The following is a 6,000-nucleotide window of genomic DNA, read 5'->3' as shown; positions in this document are numbered from 1 at the left end:
TAAACACAGAAAAAAGGAGAGTTCTGGGAAGAAGAATGCAGGGCGTTGTTGTGGGCAAATTCAGCCCAGGGAAGAAGATCCGACCAATCATCCTGGCACAAGGACACATGACAGCGAAGAAACTGTTCCAAGGCCTGATTGACCCGTTCAGCGGCTCCATTCGACTGTGGGTGGTAGGCGGAAGAAAATTGAAGAGAAATGTTAAGGGCTTTACAAAGAGACCTCCAAAACTTGGAAATAAACTGGGACCCCCGATCGGACACAATCTCGGTAGGAAAACCATGAAGACGGAATATATGTTTGATGAAAAGTTCAGAGAGTTCAAGAGCAGAAGGCAGTTTCCGGAGGGGTATGAAGTGAGCCATTTTGCTGAATCTGTCGATCACCACCCAGATGACAGTGTGGCCAGAAGAAACAGGGAGATCGACAATGAAATCCATCGCCAAGTGAGTCCAGGGTCGAGATGGAATGGGAAGTGGCAAGAGTAAACCCTTGGGAGGAGAATGTCCGGACTTGGAAACAGCACAGGTGGAACAGGACAAAACAAAGTCTTTGACATCTTTCCTTAGGGACGGCCACCAGAGCAAACGGGACAAGAGTTCTGTTGTCTTCTTAAAGGGGTTGTTCACCTTCAATGTACAAATCTTATGAAACCACTAACAATGCTCTCAATGTGTTAGAAAACCCATTTTCCATAACAAAAAGTAAAAATGCCATTGTAAAAGCTAATTTTTTATACCTATTAACTCAGTCCTTCTCCTGTCTCTCTGACCAGTTTTCTGAAGTGATGGGAGTGGCCTATTTTGAACCTGACACACCAAGAACTTCCTATATGATGACATCATCATGCCCAGGCTTTGCCCTTACTTGTTTCCTATTGGATGTTGATACTGCCCTCCTCCTAGTAATTTATTGGGTGCTTGTGAACTGTAACCGGTCACATAATTTGAATGGTCATTGGTTGATTACTCAATTGTAATGGCAGAGGTTAACAGACGCAGCATATAAACAAACCTGCTTTGTAACAAACAATCACACAGCCATGCAGACAAATACTGCAGAAAAGGAAGGAGCAACATTGTTCTCCCAATTCTGGCACTCTCCTTCTGCCTAGACTAAAACTGAATGGAGTGCAACCTCTGGGAATAAATACTGGCTTTTCTATATTTTTATCTTTTAATACCTTTGGCATTAAGCATAATGTCAGTTATTTACAAAATTGCAACAAAAACCAGCACTGACTTGCTTAGAAACGTATGTAACATCTAGCAGGGACAGTAGGGCTGCCACCTCACCCTTTTAAAACCAAACACATATGAAATCCACAGCCTGCATGGCTAATTATCAACTCATTTAGATGCTGCAGACTGAACTGATTTCTGTGCAGCCATGTATCATGCATCTAAATTAATTGCTAATTAGCCATGCAGGCTGTGGATTTCATATGTGTTTGGTTTTAAAAGGGTGAGGTGGAAACCCTAAGTGATTTTGTGCGCTCTCCCGGGGGGGGGGGCAGTAATTTACCTAGGAAAACGATACCTTTTTTAAGTGTTTAAGTGTTCCACTTCTGGAACAAGATTTAGAGCTCTAAATACCAAAATACCACCAAAGTTATATTTTTCATGATACAGGGATCTATACCAGAAAAATATTTTACTTTATGCACAAAAATTCAACTCATTTGGAAAGCCTCAAGCTCATACAAATAGTCAGCTGCTGAATAATGATTTTTTATGAGGTAAATACACAAAATAATACATGCCCCCCCCCCAAATAATATATTTCTGGAAAGTACAAGTGTCATCTCCCATAGTATCCATTTTAAAAATTATTTTTTTTTCTCTGTAATAATAAAATAGTCGCTTGTACTTGAGCCCAACTAAGATATAATCTTTATTGGAAGCAAAACCAGCCTATTGGGTTTATTTAATGTTTACATGATTTTCTAGTAGACTTAAGGTATGAAGATCCAAATTATGGAAAGATCCATTATCCGTAAAACTCCAGGTCCCAAGCACCTCGATCCCCCCCATCTGCACAGTTGAAGTCTCTGCTGCACACAGCCCACACTCCCCCTCCCTCTCACAAACTTGTAACAGTTTCTCTTCAGTACCTGAATGCTGCTCAAATTCCCCAGCACAGCCCAGCACAGGAAGCAGTGGCAGATTGACAGCAGACATAGCCAATAGGAGTTAAGTTAGCTGCCAGTACAATGTGTGATGTCATATAAGGAAGAGGAAGTGAACACTGTAGTGTTTTTGGGGGTCAGTGACCCACTCCCAGCACAGGGTCTGTGTGCAACTGAAGGATTAGTACAGGGACACTTCTGAGGTGAATATCTCTTGAACTGTACTTTTTCTGTTAACTATTTCTATGGAAAAGTTTGTTCTATTCATGTGAACTGTTAGATTTGTCATTTTGTTACAAAGGTGAACAACCCCTTTAATCCCAGGATGGCCAGCCTGTTTGGAACTGTGAGCTTGGGATAAAATGTCAAGACGAAATTCCGGAGGGACAAAGGCAACACCAGGAGGGGTCTCTGCAGGAGCCGAAGACTGAGCAGAAAGTAACTGAGAGGCACAGGAGGGAAATATGGCAGCGATAATCTTGGTAGAGGGTACAATGGGTACAGGATCTTCAGGACAGGAATCTTCAGGGGCAAAGCTTCTGGACAGAGCGTCCGCCTTCCTGTTTCTGGAGCCAGGACGAAAAGTAATAATAAAATTGAAACGAGAGAAGAAAAGTGCCCACCTGGCTTGCCGGGGATTGAGGCGCTTGAGGGATTGAATAAACTCAAGGTTCTTGTGGTCGGTGAAGATAGTCACTGGAATAGAAGAACCCTCAAGCAAATGTCTCCATTCTTCCAAGGCCAACTTAACGGCAAGTAACTCCCGATTGCCCACATCGTAGTTCTGCTCAGGGGAGGAAAATTTTTTAGAGAAAAAAGCACACGGGTGGAGTTTCCCGTCAGAGGAAGATCTTTGGGACAGGACTGCACCGGCTCCCACATCGGAGGCATCGACTTCAATGAAGAAGGGTTGTAAGGGTTCAGGGTGTCGAAGAATAGGAGCAGAAGAAAAGGCTTCCTTGAGGGTCTTGAAGGCTTCGAGAGCTAGAGGAGGCCAGAGTTGAGGTTTACTCCCTTTACGGATCAAGGCCAGAATTGGATGGATCTTAGAAGAGAAGTTTTTGATAAATTGTCTATAATAGTTGGCGAAGCCGATAAACCTCTGGACTGCCTTAACGCTCGTGGGAAGGGGCCAATCCAAAATTGCAGAAACTTTGGCGGGATCCATCTTAAAACCTTGAGGAGAAATGATGTAGCCAAGAAAAGGAATAGAAGAAGCTTAGAAGGTGCATTTTTCCAGCTTGGCGAAGAGATTGTTTTTCCTCAATCTGGAAAGAACTTCACGTACTTGACAACGATGATCGAAGAGGGTTTTGGAAAAAATAAGAATGTCGTCAAGGTACACGACCACACACTGTCCCAAAAGATCACGAAAAATATCATTGGCTAATTCTTGGAAGACCGCAGGAGCATTGCAAAGGCCGAAAGGCATGACGAGATACTCGTAATGGCCATCACGAGTATTAAAAGCGGTCTTCCATTCATCTCCCTCACGAATCCGAATGAGATTGTAGGCCCCACGTAGATCCAACTTGGTAAAGAAACTAGCCCCCTTGAGCTGATCAAAAAGTTCAGAGATGAAAGGAAGGGGATATCTGTTCTTTACGGTGATTTTATTTAACCCCCTGTAGTCAATGCAGGGCCGCAAACTTCCGTCTTTCTTTTCAACAAAGAAGAATCCTGCTCCGGCAGGGGAGGTAGAAGGACGAATGAAACCTCTTTGAAGATTCTCCTGGATGTAGGACTTCATAGCAGAAGTTTCGGAGGGAGAAAGCGGATAAGTGCGGCCTCGAGGAGGCATTGAGCCGGGTAAAAGTTCGATAGGACAATCATAGGGGCGATGAGGTGGGAGGGTCTCAGCGGACTTCTTATCAAAGACATCGGAAAAGGCTTGGTACACAGGAGGAAGAGAAGAATTCGAAGACACTGAAGAAACTTTGATGACAGGGGCAGCAGGCAAACAGTTGTGTACACAAAATGGGCTCCAACGGGATATTTGTGAGATGGACCAGTCAATAACAGGATTATGAACACACAACCAAGGCAGTCCCAAGACCACAGGAGTTGAAGGGCAATCAATAAGAAGAAAAGACAGTCTTTCCAAATGCATAGTGCCCACCTTGAAGGAAAGTTCCTGAGTAGACTGCGAGATGATGGCAGAAGAAAGGGGATGATCATCAATCGCCAGGACACGAAGAGGGGTTGCCAAAGGTTGAAGCGGAATGACATGGTTATCAGCAAAGGCACGATCCATGAAGTTGCCTGCAGCACCAGAATCAAGGAATGCCTGAGAAGAAATCTTCTTGGAGCCGAACTGGATTTGAACAGGAAGGAGAAAACGTTGAGCAGATGAATGGGGAGAAGAACAAATTCCACCCAGGTAAGTCTCCCCAAGCTTACCTAGGTTTTGGAGTTTCCCCGGCTTCACTGGGCATTCTTGGGCGAAGTGAGCTTTTCCCCCGCAGTAGAGGCATAACCCAGCAGCCCTTCTTCGTAACTTCTCCTGTTCGGAAAGGCGTGCCCGACCGATCTGCATTGGTTCTTCAGATGGCAAAAAAGAAGTAGCAGGTGCCACAGGAGGAGGAGGAAGAGGATTAGAAGCCGGACTGGGGAGTAGGGGTCTTTGGAAGCGTGGAGCCAGGGTGGGTTGGAACCTGGAAAACTTCCTAGCACAATCCCTTTCAAGTTCGACTTGGAACTCCCTCTGTCGGGTGTCAACCTTTACAGCCAATGCAACAAGGTCCTCCCAACGAGGAGGAATCTCACGGGATACGAGATCGTTCTTGATGCGCATCGCCAGGCCTTTGTAAAAGGCAGCATGGTACCCATCATTATTCCACGAAGTTTCCGCCACGAGAGTTCGGAACTCAATGGCATATTCAGGAACTGAACGAGTCCCTTGCTGCAGCTGGAATAAACGGGCAGAGGCAGAAGTAGCCCGACCAGGAGCATCGAATACAGTGCGAAGGTCCCGGATGAAGGCCCTGGCATCATCGATTACCGGATCCTCCTTCTCCCAAAGAGGAGAAGCCCACTCCAGAGCTTTCCCTTGCAGGCGGGTAATAATATAGCCCACCTTTGCTCGCTCCGAGACAAACTGACCTGGAAGCAGGGTGAATTGGATTTCACACTGGTTGATGAAACCACGGCATGATTCCGGATCACCGCTGTAGAGAGGAGGTGCAGGAATGCGAGGCTCGGAAACCTGGAGCGGGGTTGCAGGAACTGGTATAGGAACTGGAGCCACAGGAGACAAAGCAGACAATTTCTCCAAGATTGCTTCTAGTGCCTGGCCAAAGTGGGTTTGCTGGGCTTCATAAGAGTGCATACGAGAAGCCAATCCACGAACGGCTCTGCCGACATCAGTTGGAACTTGAGGCTCCTGTTCACGCTGCTCCCATCCGGCAGACGATTTCGCAGCATTAAAGCCCGAACAACCAGGCTATGCGAAACCTTTTTTCCCACAAGCTATCAGACTCCTCAACTTACTGCCTGCTCTCCCACTACATTCCAGACACACCTGAACTGTGAACTTAACTTTGTGAACTGTTAATTTATTTGCACAATTCTAAAGGTTTACACATGTATATAGTTACACAGTTAAATAGTTAAATTGGGTTGAAAAAAGACAAAGTCCATCAAGTTCAACCCCCCCAAATAAAAACCCAGCATACATACACCCCTCCCTACTTTCACATAAATATATATATATATATATATATATATATATATATATATATATATATATATATATACCCATACCTATACTAACTATAGAGTTTAGTATCACAAAAGCCTTTGATATTAAGTCTGTCCAAAAAATCATCCAAGCCATTCTTAAAGGAATTGTTCAGTGTAAAAATAAAAACTGG

This window comes from Xenopus laevis, chromosome 9_10L (assembly GCF_017654675.1).
Source record: "Xenopus laevis strain J_2021 chromosome 9_10L, Xenopus_laevis_v10.1, whole genome shotgun sequence".
In the NCBI taxonomy this organism is placed as follows: domain Eukaryota; kingdom Metazoa; phylum Chordata; class Amphibia; order Anura; family Pipidae; genus Xenopus; species Xenopus laevis.
This window is presented reverse-complemented; position numbering follows the sequence as displayed.